This window comes from Canis lupus, chromosome 2 (genome assembly GCF_011100685.1).
Source record: "Canis lupus familiaris isolate Mischka breed German Shepherd chromosome 2, alternate assembly UU_Cfam_GSD_1.0, whole genome shotgun sequence".
NCBI lineage: Eukaryota > Metazoa > Chordata > Mammalia > Carnivora > Canidae > Canis > Canis lupus.
Window position 1 is genome coordinate 13,990,448 of NC_049223.1, and position 23,589 is coordinate 14,014,036.

A 23,589-nucleotide genomic window follows, 5' to 3' on the forward strand; every position below is an offset into this window, starting at 1 on the left:
ATGTAATAAAAGCTTCAAAGCAGATAGAGTCTGAAAGTAAGAAAGAAGTCAAGGTGATTTAATGATTTATTTCTGGAGTTATCTTTGTTGAATGTTATCAGTGTCAACCTTTACCTCGGCAGTGAAGCAACATTTTATAGACAGCACTTTGTGACAGTGAAGAGAACATGAATTAAAAAATTGAGGGAAAGGCGCCTTTCCATCGTTCAGATGGTGGAACATGAGACTCTTGATCTCGGGGTTGGGGGTTCGAGCCCCACACTGGGTGTAGATGATACTTAAAATCCTTTTTAAAAAGTTGAGAGAGGTATCTGACCTGTACATGTCTAAATCAAATGTTTTTTCAAAACAAACTTATGATCTTTATCAGTACATGGGGGAAGAGAGAATTTCAGAAAATAATGCAAACAGTAGGCATATACTAAACCTAACAAGCACCTCCTTTGGGTTAGGAACCATGGCAGCTATTTTAAATTCTGCTATTTCAGCACTTTAAAGAGACAGAAGGTTAAAAAGAAGAGAATCATACTTGAGTCCATTAGAACTCAAGCCCCGTGATGGCAGGGATTTTTATCACTCTTCTTTCCTCAGAAGCAATATCAGTCCCGGGCACACAGTCAGTGATCACAAAATAATTGTTGACAAAGAATGACTATCTGGCAGTGGAGCTAATAAATGTGAAGGGGAAAAAAAAAATCCTAGTACACCCTACTCCTGTTCTGAACAGGAAATTTGTGTTTCAGGCATCCCTTCTGGGGTTTGGCATGATCACCCTGGGGTCTCACATCAGGAGAAAAAGCAAAAGTGCAAAAGAAGAATAAATTAGGCTACAGGAAAGAAAACTTGAGTATTTGAATGAACACAAAAGAAACAATGAAAAAAAAAAAAAAAAGAAACAATGAGAGTTCAGTCTGAAGAGATGGCAGAAACTTCCAAAAGTAAACGACTGAAGACCAAGCCAACAAGAAGGGAGAACAGGCTGCACGGATCAACAGAAGCATACCAGTGCAGTGAGAAAACCTTTTAAAACATATAGGTCTTGCTGTTTAAGACATTTCTAACTTGGTCCTGCTCTGCTGCCTTGAACCAAGCCTTTCAGATGCAGGGTTTCCAGTGGAAGACAGAATATTTTCAAGCTCTGAAATCTTTGAATTATAGAATCCTAATATGTAGGAATCTTAGAAATCCTTCATTCCAGTGCTCACTAACTAAGGCTCAGAGAGGGTAAGAACTTACCCAAAGTCACACAGCCAGTTATGAAGACCACGGCTACTCCCACTTACTCTGCTATTGCCCCCAGCATTCCTCGGAATCAAACACCCTGGATTTCTAATTTTCTTCCTCCTCTGAAAGCGAGGGGAACAGTTTTAGGGAGCTTTGGGAGATGGGCTGAGGTGCATAGGGCACAAAGCTTATTTGCTATCATTGCTTTCATATTATTTTCCTCCCTTATGCTCCCCACCACCTACTTACTGAAACTCTCTTTTGAAATATTTAAGGTCAGTTAGATGTCTGCAAGCTCCTTGAAGCCTCCAGAGAGAAGAACTGATACAAATCCAACTAAAAAAATTCCATCTCAAATGGGAGGATCCCACATCGGGGCAGAAGGCATCGCATGAAGCTTACTCATTCTCTACAACTGCATCACGACAATATTTATCGAATCACAGAATTTTAAAATATTCAACACTTTCAATCAAAAATGTGTGTGTCTGGCTAAAATGAACATCTGGTGGAAATTAAGACCATGAGCATGATGATTTGTGGAGCCATCTACCTTTGAACAGCAAGACTGAGTTTATTTTTCTAACCTAGCTCAAACCTATAGAGCCATTAGCTGTGTAAGGTACCAGAAGTGATAGTTGCAAACTATCAGTAATAGATGTTAAAATGTCATTTGTCCTTGGCTTTCATAATAGCAACTATTATAGGCATGAAGTAATTGCAAAATTAACAAATGTGGCTAATCTTGTGACCAATCTGTACCTGAGAATCTGAAATCTTATCTTAAATTTTTTTTTCTAAGAAAATCTACACAAAACAATACTAACATTTTCAAAGGTTATTTTACCTTACATTGCCAACTTCTTAAATCAACGTATTTTCAGGTACTGGAAATCAACTGTTTTCCCACTTCAGTTTCAGCTGGAGTGGCTTGTTTTGTTGAATGTGTAATACATGTGCAAGTGCATGTGTATATTTTAAATTTTTGGTTAAATGAGATAAAACTAAGTAGTGTTTTTAGAATGTATGAAAAGCCTGGGGGTTAAAATATTTAAAATATTCGATGTCTCAAAAAATCTAAAGGTACCAACATGATTTTTCTGTTCAATGACACTATATGTCTGAACCTAAATTATCTGTTGACTTTCTGTACTCAGAATGTAACTGAAAATCCAGAAAGAAACATGAGGCCTTTGATCAACCAAAGCAGTCCACAAATTATAGGCACATTACTTATAAAAACCCTTTGAGTCTTCACGCAAAAATGAACTGATCTTTCTTTAAGTACAATTCTCTCAACGCTTGTTGTCTAGGATGCAGATGTTAACAGTTGATTGGAAGTGAACAACTTCTAATTAAAAAGAGAAAATACACTGTAAAACCCACATGAATACATTTCATCTGGAATGGATGAATCTTCTAATTCACCGTAGAGAGAGGAGCGAATGTTCACCCTAACCCTAAGAAGAGAAGCCATAGCAGAGAGGAGACAGTGCATGATTTAGAAAATACAGGTGTCAGGAGAGTGCAAGAGCACAGCAGTCGGTATGGCCCTGAGGCAGGATCCTCCCGAAGGGTTGCGAAGGGGTGCTCGGGTGCTCAGAGGTAAAGCAATCCGGAGGTCACGTGGGGCTGGGAGGGAGAGAGAGCTCCGCAGAGCCTAGGTGCTGAGAAGTGAACACGCAGTGAAAGAAATAGCTCATGGCTGGGGTCAAGGGGAGCTTTATTTAGGATGGTAGAAACTTGAGTATGTTTGCAACGTGAGGAGGAGGAGCCAGGAGAAAGGCAGACATCAGAAGAGAAGTGGGAGACAACTGTGTAAGCAAACACAGGGGAGGGATGGCACAAGAAACACAGAGGAGCAGATTGGCCTGGAAGACCACCTGGACTGCCCGGAAAGCCCTCGGATCTCCCTCCAACCTGACTGCATCCGTCTCTGGTTTCACTTTAAAACAGTGCCACTCACGGGCAGTGCTCGCCAGAGACATTAGTGTCACCTGGGGTCTTCTCTGCTGCATCGCTGCCCCACCCCAGACCCACTGAATCAGAATCGGTACATTCACAAGATCACGAGTGATGCTTATTACAGTCCGAGAAGCACTGGTTATGACGATGGGCGTAGAAGTCCAATGGACCTGTTTGAATTCAGCTCTACCCCGGCCCCATGGTATGTGCTCTTGGGCAAGTCTCTTTCAACCTCAGTTTTTTCCCCTGTAGAATGAGGACATTGACAGTCATATTTCTTAGGGGCCACTGTACAAATTAAATGAGATCATGTAGGTAAAGAGGTTGGCACCGAGCATGGATGGTACATTACTAGTGTTTGTCCCTTCCAGCTTTGTTAAGATGTGGCCGAACCCCTTTAGGAAATTACTTCACCAAGGATGGAAAGGAGTTTCATCATCTTCATCCCATGGCATCAGCTCAGAGACCTGCACACAGACGTGTAATATTAAAGTGAAGCATCCAATAGCAACGCGCTGAGATGAATCCAGCACTGTGATATGGGTGAACCAACTCTCCCAAGGCAAATATGAAAGCTTGTTCTTTGACTGTATTTATACAAATGCCAATTTGGAGTAGGTTAGGAACTTGTTTTGGATTAAAGGATCAACTTTCAGAAGAGAATAAGCAAGGTTCAAGGCAGAATAAATTAGTCTTTGAAAATCTCCTGCAACTAGGAGTAACCTAAGACAATGAGTCTCTGAACCAGATGTCAGGGTGCTGCATTCTGGTCCGGGATCAGCAGTGCAAACCAACCCGAGATGCTGAATCTAAGGGATCAGGGTTAATGCTCGGGGAAAGTACCTAAGTCAAATCACACCGCTAGAGCAGTTTCTTCATTTTAGGCAAGGCTCCAATAATGAAGTGGCTGACTTCATTGAATGCACCATAATTTCCTGTGTTGGCAAAAGCATATATATATATATATATATATATATATATATATATATATATACACACACACACACAAACACACCCCATCACACTTGTACTAAGACAAATCTGCTTGCATTATTAAATATGGAAAAAAAAAAAACCCAGAACATATTACACAGAACACCCACTTCTGTTGGGAATAACACATAACAATGGCTAAAGTATTTCAGAGACAGTTAATTTTTAATATGAAGAATCCACAAGTTATTCCAATGCATTCAATTCGATTAATTCACCTGCTGGGCTAGATCCTGGGTGGCAAGAGGGCTAGAACCCAGGTGCCTTGTTGGGTAACCCCCTACAAAGGAAGGAGGCACCAGGACACAGTGCCAGGAACCTGCACTACAGGCTGGAGTCAAGGCCTGGAGCCCAGAGGCTGATCAGTAGAAGCTTCTGGAAAGATCTCATTTGATACCACTTCCCTGGGATGCAAAGGAAGACAGAACATTTCTGGTAGGGATGCCAGTAAGACAATGGCATGAAAGAACCTGACGGGGAGGCTAAGGAGTCAGGCTCTTGCTTTCATTAGTGGGAAACCATGAAAGGTTCAACTTTTGAGGAGTGACAAGATCAAATCTTGTTATAGGGTTAGTCATTTTGAGGATGGACTGGACGGCAGGGAACCTGGGGGCAAAATAACAAATTAAGGGCAATGCACTTAACCAGGCAAAGGACAAGCAGGCTTGGGAGGAGGTTGAGGGCAGGAACATCATTTCAGAGTCAGATGTGGGGACCTTGGTGACCTATAGGGAGAGGAGTCAAGGGTGACGGCATGGCTTCTGGTTCAGAAGTACAAAATAATAAAGCCCAGAACTATAAGAAAGCTCCAGACCAGGAATTCTCCCGGTCACAGGGAGGTCATTGTGAGTATCACTGTAACGCATGTCCTAAGAGCCCAAGCAGCACTACAGGGAGGACAGGATTTCCTTTGTGTCCAACAGTAAGAATTCCCCTCCACAGCCTCTACACAGTCTGTGAACCTTGAGCAGCCACTCTGGGGACATCCCTGTGAAGGCCGATGGCCCTTTCCTCTGGATTCAAATCCTCAACTGGATAAGTTTAAGTGACTCCAGGTGTTAAAAAGGTGTTCCTTCCGAACTGAAATTCACAATGTTCCAGAGGCGTGGTTACCAAGAAAGAGCAGGTCTCAAAAGTACAAGCAAAGATACCTGGGTTGGTTTGTTAAATGAAAGTGACGTAAAAGCTAAGTGCTTTAACCAAATTTTACTCTGAAAGTTATGCTCCTGGCACCAGTTAGTTGATTTCAAAAAGGCATTTCCTTGAAGGCTAACAAGCATTGTCCCACTCTCAACAGAAGGAAGCATGATGAGCAGTGTCTCTGCTCATCTGTATCACCTCCTCTCCCCTCCCAGGGCAGCAGCATGGATGATCCACTCCTGGCAGGACACTCAACTGTTTGGTGCCTCAAGGGTTTCCCTAGCTTGGTGAGAAGAGGCAGCCTGTATACGCAGCCTGGTGTTGGTTCTCCCTGGAATGGGGGGCAGCATTTATACCTTGCCGCTTTTGTCAGCAGGAAATACCACCAACATTTTGGCCAGAGCCATGCTTCACCCTGTGAGATGGTCAGAGTATTTATAATTCTTCACCTTACCCCAAATGCCAGCCACAGTTATCACCCCAAGCATTTCCAAATGCCCACTAAACTTGTGATACATTCGGTTTGAGAGCCACAGCGGTATCACTGATGAAACTCATCTCTATAAATATTCTGTTTTTCTACCTGATAAAAATAATTACTGTTCCTACTGGTCCATCTGATATAGTATAAAAAAATACTTTTTAAAGGAGTAATAGGTCAAACAAGCCATCAATCTTCTATAGCTCTTCGCTATTCTTTAGTAGAAGCAAATTGCTAAGTGAAATTATAGAGAACACAGCTATCTCTAGGACTTAAAATGGCTAAAGATGGCATTTTTTTTTTCTTGGAGAATTTAAAAATGAAATAGAGTTCAAAACTCTAGGAACTAAAGCTTGAGGTTTTTCTTTTCTTTTTTTTTTTTTTTTTTTAATTTAGGAACAATAGAGGTTTTATAAACCAAGCTGGAAGAATCAGAGTACCAAGGTAAAAATGCCTCAAAACAAAGATAATATAAAAGGATCACTGGCGATTTACATTTTCACGTGTATTAGTAACAAGAATGAAATAAAATAAAACATGACTTCTGAATCTCACTCCCATACTTGTGATAAAATTATTGAAGTACTCTGTATTGTGAATATGCTTTTAATTCCAAGGCTTCGAGTATTCACATTTAGACAGGATGTATTTACTAAATAATATTAAGTAAATTGTTAGTACAAACTTCTCTGTACAGGAAAGTTCTTTGATTTTTAAGAAAAAAGAATCCTATCATTCCAAAACCAAAAAACATGCCCAAGGGTACTCGGAAGAGCAACAGCAATAACTAGCACATACTGGCAGGAACATTCCAGTGCTTGAAGTCCACAAACCTCAGGAAGCATGCTTAGACAGATGGTACTTAACATACAACTGCATTTAGATTTATAGGAAGATTTTTCACTTACTTCAAATTTCTGTTTAACCGCTGTTCCTCTAAGTTAAAGGGGTGGGGGGGGAGATCACACTGTAATTCCTGATTTTTCTAATTAAAAAATAAACAAAACACGGCTTTGGATGTCCTCAAGTAATTGCTTTGAGTCTCCTTTCAATAAACACGATTTTCAAATTCTAAACAAAAAGCAAAATATCAAAAGTTAGCCCAAGGAACACTGTACAAAATCAAATATCACAGCGCAAACCAGGCGATGGCGTCTATCAGAAGTGATGATTCAGAACAGAGTAAATTTAGATCGGTGCTTTCCAAAATGCGTTTGGATGCCAAATGCAAGTAAATAGGTGAAGGCTACATCCCAAAAGTTTCTTGGAAAAAAAGATCGCCAAAATATTAAAAAGACTCTTCTTTTTGAAGTTTTCAGGGCCCTGGTGTCCTTGACGCTGAACTTCCCCGATCTGGCCTTGGTGTGGCCATCCATTACTGGGTAAATCCACGTGAAACCTGAGGACGCTGCAGCCTCCGAGGGCGCCGTCAGGAGCAGTGGGGCAACTCCACATAGGACCGGCCTTTTATGGCCTGAACTAGAGAGCCCTGATCCCAGCTAATCTACCATAAATAGCTCTTGAAACTCAGAGGAGCCCATCAGCTGTTGCAACAAGCCTGGCCAGCAGCTCCTTTAAATGCAATTAGATCATTCGCATTGTCTCTCAGCTTGTTTTATAGAGAAATTAAAAATGCAACAGCAGTCTACTCCACAGGCTGCAACAATAGAAAATTGAGTGGGCAAACATTTCTTAGATTCTAGTGTTTGCATTCGAAAGAACACATCAGCACTGATAAAGCTCAGATACCGAATGCCGGAAAGTAGGTGACACGCACAGTATATACGTTAAACAGCACATTATGAAGGCACGGACGGGTCTGTTTACAGGTTTACAAATTGTGTGGCCAGCTGTAGATTTCTTCCTACTTCCATTAACTGTAGAAAAAGTTAAACACACAAAGGTTTCTCTAAAACACACAAAGGTTTTGTCTTAAGATCAGCAGCAATGCTCCCAACTAGCAAGAAGGATCCTTCAGAAGGATCTCAGGTCACTCACCTCACTTAAAAACCAAAGGAAGCTTAACTACTGAGAAAATTTGAATGACCTCGTGCGATCACTTCTTAAAGGCTATTTACATTTTTTTAGATATTAAAACTAAACATTACCACCCTGCTTATAAAAATACTTACAATTATAGATGTCCTTGCTGTTCCCCAAAATAACAGTCTTAATTGTTCATCCTAATTTCAAAATACATCCCAAAACCAGAACTCTTGGGCTGGAGCAGAAGCTGCCGGCCGCCAGGCCCCGGGTGGTGTGCCTCTCTGGGTGTGGGCTCTTAGACCACCAGCTGCATCAGACAGCAGAGGCTCCCAGAGCAGGATGTGAGTTCCTGTTATTAATTAACCCTGCAGGACAATGCCTCCCCCTGAGCAGTCCTGTGGCCGAAGAAAAGATGGCAGAAAAGCACCAGACAGAGTAATAATTAAACACCAGCCTCAGGACTATTTGTGCAAGGGTTAAAAATAATTAGTCCAAGCCTAATTGTTTACCCACTTCAAGCCAACACACAAAACCTCACAGCTTGACTCCTGCTTCCAAATCCCGGTCATGGTCACGGTCCTCATCTTTTCCCTTTGACCAATTTCTCTTTTTACCCACTTAAAATTCTATTTCATCTTGTTTTTACCTTCATAGAAAGCTGCTTTAAACTCCTCGTGGAGGAAAGCAGGGTTAAAATTAAAAAACACATGTAAAATAGTTGACTATCTGGGACTTTTAAGATAGGAGGAGACAATGAATCACTGTTACCACAACCATGCAGTTTTTGTTGTTTTTTTTTTTTTCCCTAAAAAAGATTCACTCCCACAAAATATCTAACTTTTGGACACTTCTTAAATCATGGCTCCCTGTTCCCCTGTAGCAACCAAACCAATCTAGATGAATGCAGTGGAGTCTAACAGAGTAATTCCTCCCAGTTTCCTCTTCTATTTTTTATTCACCCTTTTTGTCTTTGTTCAAACCGCAGTTAATTTTACCTGTGCAATCTGTTTAAACATGTTCCTAAATATTTTTGCTATCTGAACTCAGGAGACCCCCATTACATGCACTTTTTTCCAAAAAGTGACAGCAATAGATCTGATGTGCATGACAGATTTCATAAATATATCCATAAAGAAAATGGAAAATCATATTATGAGCTAAAATAAGAACTACACTTATATTAAGATATTTCCAAGATAGTTGATAAGCTATTTCATACTAGCTACTATTTAATACTAGTATTAAAAGCAATGTGGTAGTCTACCATTCTTTCTAGCAATTGCCCATTAAGTCCAGCTTTCTTAGGCACTTTAATCTTTTTGTGTGCTAATCAAACAACTACATCTATTTATGATACTGCTTCTATGAGAGATGACATCATATATCTATAACACCTATTTTATAACTACAATAAACATGTGGAAACCAAACTGAGAAACAGCACACTTACAATCATTCCAAAGAAAATAAACTGTTTAGATATAAGCTTAACTAAACATACACAGGAGCTATATGCTAAAAATTACAAAATGCTGATAAAAAAAAGACCAACATTTATAAATAAATGGACATATACTGTGTTCATGGGTCAACACAATAATATGTCAATTCTCCCCCAATGTACATCCTTAATACAATTCCTATCAGCATCCCAGCAAAGATTTTTGATTGATATAGACAAACTTATTCTAAAATGCATAAACAGAAGCACAGAGCTTAGAACAGTTAACAATCTTCAAAAAGAATAAAGTGAAAGTAATCAATCTATTCCATATTAAGTTGTACCATATGGCTACAGGAATGGAATAGACAGCCCAGAAATAGACCCACAAAATACAGCCAACAGATATTTGAGAAAAGTTACCTTTTCCACAATAATGTTGGAACAACTGGATACCCACTAGCAAAAAGAAAGGAAGGAAGGAAAGAAGGAAGGAAGGAAGGAAGGAAGGAAGGAAGGAAGGAAGGAAGGAAGGAAGGAAGGAAGGAAGGAAAAAAAGAAGAAAAAGTGAGCCTCAACCTAATCTTCACACCTCATACAAAAATTAACTAAAACGGATCACAAAGTTAAACGTAAAATATAAAACTATAAAAAAAAAAAAAAAAAACAGGAACAAACTACTGACACATGCAACAGCCTGGATGAATATCTAGGAAATTATGCTAAATAAAAGAAAGCCAATTCCAAAAGGTTATAAGCTGTAAGATTCCACTTATATAAACTCCCCAAATGATAACACTGTAGAAATGGAGAACAGGTTAGTGGTTATTGGATATTAGAGATGAGGCAGTGGGGAAGTGGCTATAAAAGGGAGCCTTGTTATGGACACTTCCACTGTTCTATGGACTATCAATGCCAATTCCTGGTCGTGATCTTGTTTCATAGTTTCACAAGATGTAACTGTTAGGGAACACTGTATAAAAGGCATATAGGATCTTTCTGTATTCTTTCTTTCTTTCCTCTCTCTCTTTTTTAAAGATTTATTTATTTTAGAGAGAAAGAGAGAGAGCGCTACATGAAGGGGGGTGGGGAGCAGTAGTGGGAGTGGGAGCAAGAATCCCAAGCAGACTCCATGCTGAGCACGGAGCCTGATGCAGGATTCGATCCCATGACCTTGAGGCCTTAACCTGAGTCGAAACCAAGAGTCGGATGCTTAACTGACTGTGCCATCCAGGTGCCCCTCTGTATTATTTCTTAAAACTGCATTTGAATCTGTAATTATCCCAAATTTAAAAGCTGAATTAACACTTTTAATATTTTTTGAATATTATTTTTTAAATCTACTTCAAATAAAACTTCCAAATGCATCCTGTTTATGTAACTGAACTACTTATTATAATTGCAATTTAAATAAATCTATATGGGTTTGCCTATTATCAGTGCCATCTTAAGAAATTCAAACTGGTGGGGCACTTGGGTGGCACAGTTGGTTGAGCCTCCAACTCTTCGTTTCAGCTCAGGTCATTATCTCAGGGTTCTAGGATCAAGCCCCATGGCAGTCTCCATGTTCATCAGGGAGTCCACTTGAGGATTCTTTCTCTCCCTCTCACTCTGCTCTTCCCCAGGCGCTCTCTCTCTCTCTCTCTCTCTCTCTTAAATAAATAAATAAAACTTAAAAAAAAACTTAAAAAGAGAGAGAAGAAGGGTATCTGGGTGGCTCAGTGAGTTGAGCATCTGCCTTCAGCTCAGGTCATGATCCCAGGACCCTGGGATTGAGCCCCACATCAGGCTCCCTGCTCAATGGAGAGCCTGCTTCTCCCTCTCCCTCTGCCCCTTCTCCTGCTTGTGCGCTGTCAAATAGATAAATAAAATCTTTTTAAAAGAGAGAGAAGAAAATACAAATTGGAAAGGTTTCTTTTCCTGTACAAGAATGGAAGTCATTGATCCAAAGTAAGATATTTGATACAGAAATAAAGGAAAGCATTACTTTCCAATTAAATAAGCTTATTTGGAAGGTTGTATGAATACTTAGAGAATCTCTAATACCTTGGGCCTCTCCAACAATAAAACAGGATACTTCCACATAATTTTCAGAAGTTCAAGCCACTGCCCAAGATGATTAATTTTCGAGTGTATATAGACATTCAAGAATTAGCAAGAAAACAACTCTTTGGAAAAGGAGAAGACTGAGTCATCTCAAAATTTAATGCTACTATAAGTATCATAGGAGACACATTTTAAAACTCCAGGGTTCTACAGTCTTGAAGGTTTCATTCTTTCTTTTTTTTTTTAAGATTTATTTATTTATTTATTTATTTATTTATTTATTTATTTATTTATTCATGACAGACACACACACACACACACACACACACACACACACACAGAGGCAGAGACACAGGCAAAGGGAGAAGCAGGCTCCATGCCAGGAGCCCACCATGGGACTTGATCCCTGGGACCCCAGGATCATGCCCTGGGCCAAAGGCAGGCGCTAAACCGCTGAGCCACCCAGTGATCCCCTGAAGGTTTCATTCTTAAAAATAAAAAGACAATACACAGGTGATAGAGTTGGCAGATGAAGAATGTTCCCTGCCCTTCATCGTCTCAGACTCTGTAACATCACACCCAGATGCAAATATCAGGAACCATGCCTCCTAAGGGCCAAACTAACTTGCATTGGACTTTATTATAGGAAAGGCTAGCTCTGCGGCATGCCGTGGAATGCGCAGATGAAGTGAGGTGAAACTTCTTTTCAATTCATTGAAGGAGCATAGCACTAGCTCAAGAACACGCTGTGGCTTCTCTGTCTCCCACCCCCAAAACTCCCTCAGCGTCCCCTTCCCCTTTGAGGGCTTGCCCTTCTTTTTCCTCTTCTTCCACTACCAAAATCTCCATTCCTGCAGCCCCACTGCTCTCTCACTGTTTTGCAGCTGGATTCTAGCTCCTTCCACTCTCCAGGGACTGTTTCCCCACCAAGGGACCCTCCCAGTGCCTCATCTGGACTTGACCTCTCTGTTGTCGGACATTTTCTGCCCACTTCCACAGTCACAGAACATCCTCTTTTTTAGGAATGTCTTTGACTTTACAGTCTGGTCCCTCTCATGCCTTGCCGATCAGTCTCTCCTCCATTGCTTCACTGCCCCTCTTCTTCCCTGCCCCACAACCATCCACGTGTTGCCCAGGAGGCTGATGCTGGAGTCTTCTCCTGCCCAGTTCCCATTGCACCTGCAGCAGAATTCAGGATGTGGGGGGGTGCCCCCAAGATCAGAATACTAGGCTAGCTCACAGGAACAAGAAGCCCAAGACAAATAATCCTGCACTAGTCCTCACCCATCATGACATTTGCTTCTGTTTCCCTGGTGGACAGGTGCACACCAGCTCCTCCTAACCCCTCAGCTTCCTTCTCTGTGGCCACTCCCCTGCTGGTGCTCTCACTGCCTCTTGGCAGGACTGCACCAAGAGCCTCCAAACTCTTCTTTCCTCCCCCACTGACTCCTCCCCAAACCCATCCTCTCTCCTGCTCACAGAACCTTTGAACCAGCCCCAGCCTGGCCACATGTCACCCAGCCAAAACCTCACTGGTTCCAGCAGCCATTCTCCTGGGCAGCCAGTGACTTCTCACTGATGGAAGCTTGTGCAACAAATTTTTGAATTAAATGTTCTTGAGGAATAAATGTGAAAATGTCCTTGCAAATATGTCGCTTTCATCCTCTTTCATGTCGGTATTCATTAGTAGGAGGAAAAAGGAATCAAGTCATACATAAATGCTTTGGAAACTGCACTTAAGCCAGAGATTATCTCATATAGACCAAGAGCTACGATGATGTACTTTTATGAATATGCTGCTAATAGTTGCGTGATGATTACAGGGTATTTTAATGCCTTGCTCATTACAAACATCATATCTGGATATACCCAGGAGGTTTGTGACACATATGGATATATTCTAGCATACATGTGCTGGAGGAAAACAGAAGGTCAAGATTGGCTGGCCTGTTGTGTAAATTCCAAAGTCCCTAGCTGCTGTGACCTGGCGCCTTCCTACCTCATGAGCCATATGTCCCCCCACACTGCCCCTGAGTAGGTGACTATGAAAAGCCACAATAACCATCATTGCTGGGTCCAAGCTATTCCCTCTGCTAAGAATGCCTTTTCTTCCTTCTCATTTAGAAGATTCCTCAGCATCCTTCAAGATTCAGCTGACTTCCTTTCTCCTGTATCCCCTCCCTGACATGGTCTATTATTTCCAACCTTAGACTCTTAGCATCCAGAAGGCAAGGACTCCGTCTCATCTCTGTATTGCTGGAACCTACTATGTCTGCCACTTAGTAAATGGAATAAATATTTGTGACATAAAGACTGAGAACCACAATCAAAATAGCTATAGTTATATATATTTTTTCTCATTTAAATGCAGTGACAACATTCTCCTTTTTAAATCAGGTTTGACTAATCAATGCCTAATGTCCCTCCAAAGTTGGAAAGAGACAAGAAGAACAAGTTGGCTTCTCAGTTTACAGACAGCAAATAAACAGAGCGAGCACAAGCACCTCCTTTGCCATTCGTCCTTCCATGAAGCACCTACTTCTGAAGTAAGGATGATGTCGGGGCACTAGCAGAACTGTCTGTGCAGGGAAGCAAGGTTAACAAAGCTCTCCATCGCACTACGCCTGCCTTCGGAAAGGGTCTGATTTCTAAACGGCAATGAACTTAAACGATCATGAGGGATATTTTTTCAAGCTGCTCATTTCCAGGGCATGAAAAGACTAGGCAACTAAATTCATATTCTGTCCTAATTTCTGATCTAACAGAACTAGACTTGGAACTATTTCATTGGGGGTTTCTTTTTGTTTTTTGTTTTTTTGGGAGGAGGTGCCCATTTTTGCAATAAGCTTAGAATTTTGACATTACTGAGTAAAGACAGGACCATGCCTTAGTTTCCTAACATCTACACTGATACACTGGTAGGAGTCTAAGATTGTAGCCTTCTACACCACATATGAATAATTTTGTTTTGGAGTAGATTTTTTTAAAAGGGGGAATGATTTTTTTTGGTTAACATTTGTCTTTCAACCACCATATCTCCCCCTTCCAGATGATCTAAATCAATAATGACAGAGTGTGTGTCTCTCAAAGCTTATGGAGAGCTTCACTGGCTTTGGATGACAATCTTTCAAGTTCCAAGGTCGTGTGTAGGTCACTGGCTTGAACAACAGATGAGCAAGCCAACTCTTCTCTCCCAGGCTGCTGCTTCAAGAGCAAAGGGCGTGGAGCCGTGCTCAGCATGCACAGAGCTGCTGGCCTCATGGTTGAAATGAAATGTGAGTTTGCCGGGGTGGGGGAGCCTGGACTGTGTCTTATGAGTCCTGGCTCCAGGGACACAGCCTATCACAATGGAGGGACCAACATCACATTCCTGGACACCAGGCTCAGAGTCCCGAAGAATATTCAGAGATATACAAATTGTGACATGCTCCATTTAGGCCAACATATATCTAAATATATGGGATCTCTGCCCATTCATCCCATGGCAGAACCATAGGGGGTTACTTCTCAGGTGGAAACATGAAGTGGTACAGCTGATACAGTAAGGACTTCCTATACCAGAGAAGATGCATAAGGCCTTTTCTTTTTCCATGTCATTGTGGGCATCACAAAGCTGACCGCCATAAGTGGTTTTCTCTGCTGATGCCAAATACCAAGGGGGAATAGGCAGTTCTTACTCCTGAATGAAAAACACCAAGTACCTATGATTCTCCTCAAGGAACACTTTGAAAATTCAAACATCCACACTGTGTCACAAAGGAGAACACCAAGGCCCCAGAGACCCACTGGGGATGGAGAGCACCTGGGCAGCTTTCTCTGCAGCCACGATCTCCAGCCTCCACAAGCCATGAAACCACATATACCCTTGACTAGAAGCACAGTACATGCATCTCAAGCTCAATAAGGTTCACATTGTAAAAGTTCTTTCTCATTTTCCTCCAGAAACAGTTATAAGTGATGGCTACACACTTGGCCAACCCACAAACGCCTGATAAACCTGTAATAAAGTGGAACCACAGTACCAATAATTCTATAAAATTGAACCGCTGCATGTTGTAGCTTAAAATGTATCTGTGGCTCTAACTGGGAATCCTGAAACACAACTCCCTGGCAGTACAAGCAGCGACTTTCTACCCTCAGGTTTAGGCACTGATTCTTATTTTGGGGGCATGTGCTATAAAATTGAGGGGGGCACCAGCTGAAAACCAGAGTCAACTGTGGGGAGCAGCATGATGAGGAGTGGGGGGCTGAGTTCAGGACAATGAGTAATTTCTAGGGTAAGTGGAAGATACTAGAAACTGAAAAGTTCAAGGGAATATGATAGAAAGATACAGGAATCAAATAGTGAAGTTTAGCCTCATGAGGCATTTACTTCATCTTCTTCTATTTCTCATGTCACTGCATCAGGTGAATGCTTGCTTCCAGTCCAGAGACCAGAAATTGCTGGTTTCAACTAAGACTCCTAGGACCCCATCCAGTTCCAGGAAAACAGATTCTATGATTCTGCAGGAAAGCACCATCTCAGAGTAACCAAAGGAGAATGGAGAGGATTAAAAAAAAAAGAAGAAGAAGAAAGGAGGGAACAAAGAAAGGAAAGGGATCCAGGGAGAGCGAATGTCTATCAGTAAGAGGCATTCTGGAGTCAGAGTCCCTCCACTGTAAGGCTGGAAACAAAGGTAAGAGTTCTTGATCACAAGGCAGCTCCCCTTCAACAGAGGCTCGGGCTGTAGCAGACAATCCACCTGCAGCCCCTGCAGTCACCAGCCGGCCTCATCACACCACAGCGGACCACATGCTGGCATGCATGAAGAACTCCCTTCAGAGGCTCACTACAGATGGCTGCAACCTCATTAGTGGGACGGAGGCACAGGCTCAACAGAGGGAAGAGAGAGAATGTACATGCAAACGCATCTCTGAATGACTTCACTTGTTAAGTTGTGCCAGGGGCTATGGCTTTCTCCGGCCCATGTTCCCACCCCACCCGCCACCCACCAGAGCCACAAGAACATAAGCTCCATCCAGTTTGAGATTATTCTGTTTTGTAGACTGTTGCTAATCCCCAGTGCCCGCAGTCGTGCCTCGGATATAGTAAGGGCTCAATAAGTATTTGTTGAAGGGACAGAATAATGCACACTTTACAGGAGTGTGCCAAAACAGTTTTTTCCAAAGGTTACTTTACCCCTCTACCCTCCCCAGTCTGATCATGATCCCTGCTGGCTCTGGGTAGACCATTCCACAAACCTGAATTAGTTATCTCCTCCCCAAATATTTATCTGGGCAAGATTTTCCTCATTAGGCAGCGCCTGATTTCAGGAGAGGACTCCTTGCAAAACTCTCTGTGTGTTCTGATCTTTGAGGCATGGCGTCATGTATGCAAATCCACTGCACCTGGCCAAGTGCATGCCACAGCCCTGTTTGCAGGCCTTTATGGTGAACTAACTGACATGGTAAGTCCTGCAGCCAGGATGACCTTCCAGAATCAGGCTCACAACAGGCCCTCCCTGCATGTTTTCTGGTGATGGCCAAGTAGGCAAGTTCAGTCCTTTCTCCCCCGAAACATGATACGGCTTTCTATACCAACAAGAATTAATTCAAATCCCTAGTGAACAGTACAGGATAAGAAAATTACAGTAATCTAATCTTGTAGAGGAAGAAGTATGAATCATCATTACAGGGTCTGACAGCAAAATGATTAATCCCAGGCTGCGCAGAGGTTAGGGTCCATGGCCATGGCTCTTCATGGGCTACCAACCAAACAGGGGGACCCCACCAGGCAAATATCGGAGAGGCAACATTGTGGTTTTCATCCCAGATAAGAAGCAAGGAACAACAATGCTATGTTCTCAGGACCATACTTTAAAGCTTTTTGTTCAGGGAAGTGCAGAGGAGAAGGACTCTAGGGCTCCAAAACCTTGTGTGTTCTAACCCTGGTGTAAACGGCTTAGGCTCTGGGGCTTATTCATAAGCAGGATCCATAAGGCCTGCAGAATCATAGCATCTCAAAAACAATTAGAAACCCCAACTGTCCCCAAGGGGACAACAACAGGATATACATAGGACAAGCAGGGAGATGGATAATAATACTTAGCAGAATGTTCTTCTGACTGCAACAGAGAAACTCCAGTTTTGAAGGAAAGTCTTGGTCTTTTCCTGAAACTTGCAAAAAAGAACATTGGAGCTCCCCATCCACCATCAAGAAACCACAGCTCCAGTGTACTGGGGAAGCTGGTCAGGGTGCCCGCAGCCCTGAACCATCACTGGAGTGGTTGCTTTTTTCTTTTGCACAGCTGTGTTCAATTTTCTGTCCTTGGGGTTTTAAAGGAACATTTATTCTAGAGCCAGGATTCTCAAGTTTTATGGTTATACAACTCCCTTCCAGAGCCAAAGAATGTTTGAAAAGCCTAAACCCAGCAAAGAGAATTAGTAAAAGGATCCAAATGAAAGTGAAATAAAATGTTAGGACTCATTCCAATTTATATTCAACCTCTTACTTAATCATATTGTACCTTCTGTTTGTCCTTCAAGACGTTTGCTGCTTACTTTTCATGCAAATATAGGTAAGCATGTGTCTATGTGTGTGTGGGTAAGAAATAGAAGAACAAAGGTGTATTTACATTCTTCCATGGTTTCTGTTTCTCATTCTGTGGCAAATTTTAACTAAGGCCTACATCTTACACTGAGTTTAAGTAAAGATCACCAAAAAAGAGATTCCTTTAGGATTTTTTCTTAAAAAAGTCAAACCAGTGGCATTTTTAGATGCAATCCTCTAAGCTGAGTACATTATCAACATCCAAAAATTATTGCTCCCCCAACACACCCCAGAGACTATAAGGCCCTCAGCAGCCCATGGTTTCTGAATGCTGCCAAATAAGGTTACTTCAGAAAATCCAGAAGTCTCTTACCTGTCTTCTTCTGTCTTCTCTCTTCCTGTCAACTACGTTCCCACATCTCAAAGAAATCTGCCCAAAGTCTCTGTCTACATCAATTCACAAACATCACTTTTATGTTTGCCTCTTGGCGTCTCCCAAAGGCTATTTCATACACTCATCTGATCTGACAAAGCAAAATTCAGGTTTTAGGGCCTGAGGTCTGTGATACAACACACACCACCCACATGAGGGGCCTGGCTGCATCCCAAGACAAGACGCTTTTGAGAAACAACGTAATGTACACAAGATCTACCCTGAGCAGAAAAAAAAAAAAAATGAATCTGTGCTCCTCCGTGAAATGATCTAAAACGTGGTCAATAGCACCTGCTTTATTAATACAGTCCAATTCTCCAAAAACAATTAGAAAACACTGTAAACTGACCTTGTCTGCCCCCAGTCTTGGTAAGCACCTGAAGCAAACTTCCCTTGAAGCCTGTCTTCAATAGAGCAGACTAAACCCTCTCTTAGCAGTCACTTTCTCTTGCTTTTTTAAAAATCAAGACATCAAAGTGCTTGTTAGGGGCACCTGGTGGCACAGTCAGTTGAGCGTCCAACTCTTGGTTTCAGCTCAGGTCATGATCTCAGGGTCGTGAGATGGAGCCCTGAGTCAGGCTCCGTGCTGAGCAGAGTAAGACTTTTTCTCCCTCTCCTTTTGCCCCTCCCTGCTGGGTGTGCACGTGTGCTCTCATTCTCTCTCTCTCACTCTCTCGCTCGCTCTCTCTTTCAAATGAATAAATAAATCTTAAAGAAAAAAAAAAGCTTCTGTCAGCATGGCCCCATAGGTAAAGTATAGGTTGAAGTTCAAATGATTCCTCCCAGATAACCACTCTAATTCTCCCATGATTGGAAGTTGCTGCAAGTTACTAAAATCTCTACACCTGGTTGGAGAGCAGCTGGAAGGACTGGGTAAAGTCGTGGTTTCTCTTAAGCTGGTGATTTCCTCAATGGATGACAATCTACTTCTAACCAAGTAGGACACACCACTATATTGTTTTCTTATAATAATAAATGAAAAAAAAAAAAAACACTCTGTGCTCTAGAACAAATTAAGAGGTTTCCTTCAGAATAAGAATGTTTGGATGAAAGTAATACTCAAATGTTCTTCCTTCAAAATCGCCCAATGCATGTCCCCTACATATAAAGTGAAACACAACCAAACAATTATGACCACATAAAATTTTCTTTAAAAAACCACACACAGGGCTGCCTGAGTAGTTAAGTCAGTTGAGCAGCCAACCCTTGGTTTCCACTTAGGCCACAATCTCAGGGTTGTGAAATCGAGCCCCGCATCAGACTCCACACTCATTGTGGAGTCGGTTTGGGTCCCTGTTCCTCTCCCTCATGCTCTCTCTCTCTCATTCTGTGTGTTTCAAATAAATAATAAAACATTAAAGATAAATAAATAACCACACACAAAAGTAATCCTTACAAGGAGCCTTTAACCAGGGCTTGAAAAGTTTTCTAACTGCCAATGTTTTCTAATATGCCAAGCCAGTTAGAACACACTGGATTTCAAATATATAGTTTTCTGATAGGTCATTTATATTCCACATAAGGCAGAAATTTGAACTAAGAAGACTCAGATATAACGTTAAAACCTTGATTTAATAAAGCATGCATACACAAATACAAACACACGCCACACATGCATGCATGCGCAGACACACACACGCACACACACACACACACACACATCTTGTAAAAGAAAAAACAGCACCACTTGGACTCATTCAAAATGAACAGCCTATAGTCATGTGGCTCAAAACATGTTTGTTCAAAACATCAAATGGGCTTTATAGACTAAGTAGCAGCTCATTTTCTGAAGAGAAAGTAAAGACTGAATTGTTGGTTGAAGGAACATGTATCTTAAAAAGTTGCTTTTACAGTCTAACAAGTAAAGGAGCATGGAGGAAGAACATGCTAATGCAGATGGTAAGATGTATAGTCAAAGCACTTTTGAGGTTTATTTTAATTTTTTAAAAGATTTTATTTATTTATTCATGAGAGACACACACACACAGAGGGGAGGGTGCAGAGACAGAGGCAGAGGAAGAAGCAGGCTCCATGAAGGGAGCCTGATGCGGGACTCGATCCTGGGTTTCCAGGATCACGCCCTGGGCCGAAGGCAGGCACTAAACCGCTGAGCCATCCAGGGATCCCAGGTTTTTTGTTTTGTTTTGTTTTGTTTTGTTTTGTTTAAGATTTTATTTATTTATTTGACAGAGAGAGAGAGAGCACAAGCAGGGAGAGCAGCAGAGGGAGAGGGAGAAGCAAGCTCCCTACTAAGCTGGGAGCCTGATCGGAGTTTGATCCCAGAACCCTGAGATCATGAGCTGAGCTGAAAGCAGATGCTTACGTGACTGAGCCACCCAGGCGTCTCAACTTTTGAGGTTTATGAAACACAACTTCCCCAAGCATTTGTATGGGGGCCTTTTGAGAAAGTCACCACTTTTCTCTCCACCTCACATAGTCTTGGTGGTCCTAGCTCTGAGTTCCACCCATGTCTGAAGACATACAGAGCAGCAGTGTATATAAAGCCAGGACTCTGCTTTATAAGGACCTTCACTGCATCTGAAGGCATGGACTGTCTTTTCTCTCTATTCTGTCTTCAAATGATTTTTAAACAATTTGATCTACACTCCAAAAAAGCACATTACTAATAAAATCCTCCTCTAAAATAAAATAAAATAAAATAAAATAAAATAAAAATAAAAATAAAAATCACCAGAGAACAAAGCCTAGAATGACACTCTTCTCTGGTACCACTCAGCCTAGCACCACTCTCCTGCCCCAGCCCAACCTACAAGTGGGCAACTCCCTCAATGCAGCATTCACCCCCGAAGTTGCTGTCTCCAAGGGAAGAAATGGCCTTCAAACACTACCAGCACTCTGGGGATTCAGCAGAGCAGGAAAGGATCCCAGAGGAATTTTCACCAGAGTGTGGTTCCAGGAAAATTTCTAAAAACAGTTGCCCTCCCTCTCTCAACTCCAGCATTTCACATTCCCTCCTCGATCCACAATTCCAGAGTCTCCAGGATTAAGCTACTCTTGCCAAGGTCATCAACAGCATCCATCTTGGCATTTCCACTTTGGTCCTCTTCTTCCTGATTTTTCAGTAGCACCAGCTCTGTGAAAACTGACTGCCCTCTTTCACCTGACCTTCATGTCCTCATGCTCCTCTACTTTCCTTCCTCCCTGGCAGACCTCTATCTCAGGTTTCTCTGTGGCTCTCCTCCTCAATCCCATTTCATTCTGAGGCTCATTTCTGTGTACGCACACACATTTTTCATCCTTTCTTATGGATTCTATCACCTAAATGTTATCTGCATTCAGGATTGCTCCTCTGAGTTCCAGACTCACATTCAACTGTCTACCTAGTATCTCTAGGTGGATATTTACCAGGTCCCTCAAACTCAGTATGTCCAGAACAGAACTCTTGATTCTCAAAGCTGACCCTCCTTATTCAAACAAAACAAAACAAAACCTGTTCTCCCAGTTTTTACTCCCTTCAGATGTTGCCAGGGCCAGAATCTGGGAGTTATTCTTAATTTTCTCTTGTTCTTATTCCCTACATATTATCTATCACCAAGTGCTGATGCTTACATCGCTAAGACATATCCCTTTTTACATATACAACAGGTTTATTGATATATAATTCATGTACCACACTATCCACCAACATAAAGTATATAACTTAATGGTTTTAGTATATTTATAGACCTCTATATCATTATCAAATCAATTTTAGATATTTTCATCACCCCAAAAGAAACTATGCACCCATTAGCAGTCACTCTCAATTTTCTCCAGTGCTAGGCAACAATTAATCTGTCTCTATAGGTATGTCTGTTCTATAAATTTCATATAAGTGGAATTATGCATTATGGTCTTTGTGTCTGGCTTTTTTCACTTAGCATATTTTCAAGATTCATCCATATTGTAGCATGGATCAGTACTTCATTCCCTATAACAGCTGAATAACATCACATGGGTATATAATATTGTATTCATCTGCTCATCAGTTGACAGACATTGGGTTTTTTCCATTCTTTGGCAATTATGAATGATACTGCCATGAATATTTGCATTTTCATATAGACATGTTTTCATTTATATTCGTACATACCTAGGAGTGAATATGTTGGATCATAAGGTAACTCTATTTAACTGTACGAAGAAATGCCAGACTGTTTTCCAAAGCAGCTGCTTTGGAATGATTTTGCATTCACACCAACAGTGTATAAGAGTTCCAATTTCTCCATATCCTCACCAACACTTGTTACTGTCTTTCATAGTAGCTATGAAATAATACCACATTGTGGTTTTGATTTGCATTTCATTAATGGCTAGTGAGGTTGAGAACCTTCTCATGTGCTTATTAGCCATTTGTCTACCTTCTTTGGAGAAATGTCTATTCAGATCTTTGCCTATTTTGGAATTAGGTTATCTTTTCGTTACTAAGGTATAAGAGTTCTTTATATATGCTACATATAAGTCCTATATCAGATTATACGATTTGCAAATATTTTTCCCATTTTGTGGGTTGTCTTTTCATTCTCTTGATAGCATCTTTTGATTAATTTTGTTGATGTTCAAATTAACTATTTTTAATTTTTCACTTGTGCTTTTGATGTTGTATCTCAAAAAAAATCATTACCTAACCCAAGGTCATGAAGATTAATACCTATGTTGTCCTTTAAGGATATTATAGTTTTAGGTCTTACCTTTAGACCTTTGATCCACTTTGAATTAATTTTTGTATATGGTGTGAGGTAATGGTCCACCTTTATTTCTCTTCATGTTGATTCTCAGTTATCTCAGACCATTTGGTGATGAGACTATTTCCCTAAAGAATTGTCTGGCATAACGATCAAAAATCAATCACCATAACCTTTTGGGTTTATTTCTGATCTATAAATCCTATCACAAAAAAATCTATATGTTTATCCTTATGCCAGCATCACAGCGGCCTGATTATTGTAGCTTTATATTAAGTTTTGAAATCAGGAAGGACAAGTCTTCTAATTCTCCTTTTTCAAGATGTTTTGGCTATTCTGGATCTCTTAAATTTCTATATGAATTTTAGGGTCTGTTTCTGCAAGGAATCCATCTGAGGTTTTGATAAGATTGCACTGAATCTACAGATCAATTTAGGGAATACTGTCATTTTAACAACAGTAAGTCTTTTGATCCAAGAACATGGGATGTTTTACCATTTATTTAAATTTTTTAAATTTTTTTCAACAATATTTTGTAGTTTCAAGAGTGTAAATTTTATACTTTTCCGATTACATTTATTCCTAAGTATTTTATTCTTTTTCCTTCTATTATAAGAGAAAATATTTTCTTAAGTTCATTTCAGATTGTTCACTAAAAGTGTATAG

The 23,589-nt window shown here is 41.0% G+C and overlaps 1 long non-coding RNA gene across 2 annotated transcripts in view; it reads right to left on the reverse strand.

The window, feature by feature from the left end:
- The window catches only part of LOC119876048, a 96,873-nt gene that overhangs the window by 12,323 nt on the left and 60,961 nt on the right, over positions 1-23,589 (reverse strand). The gene's annotated exons all lie outside the window — the stretch shown is intronic.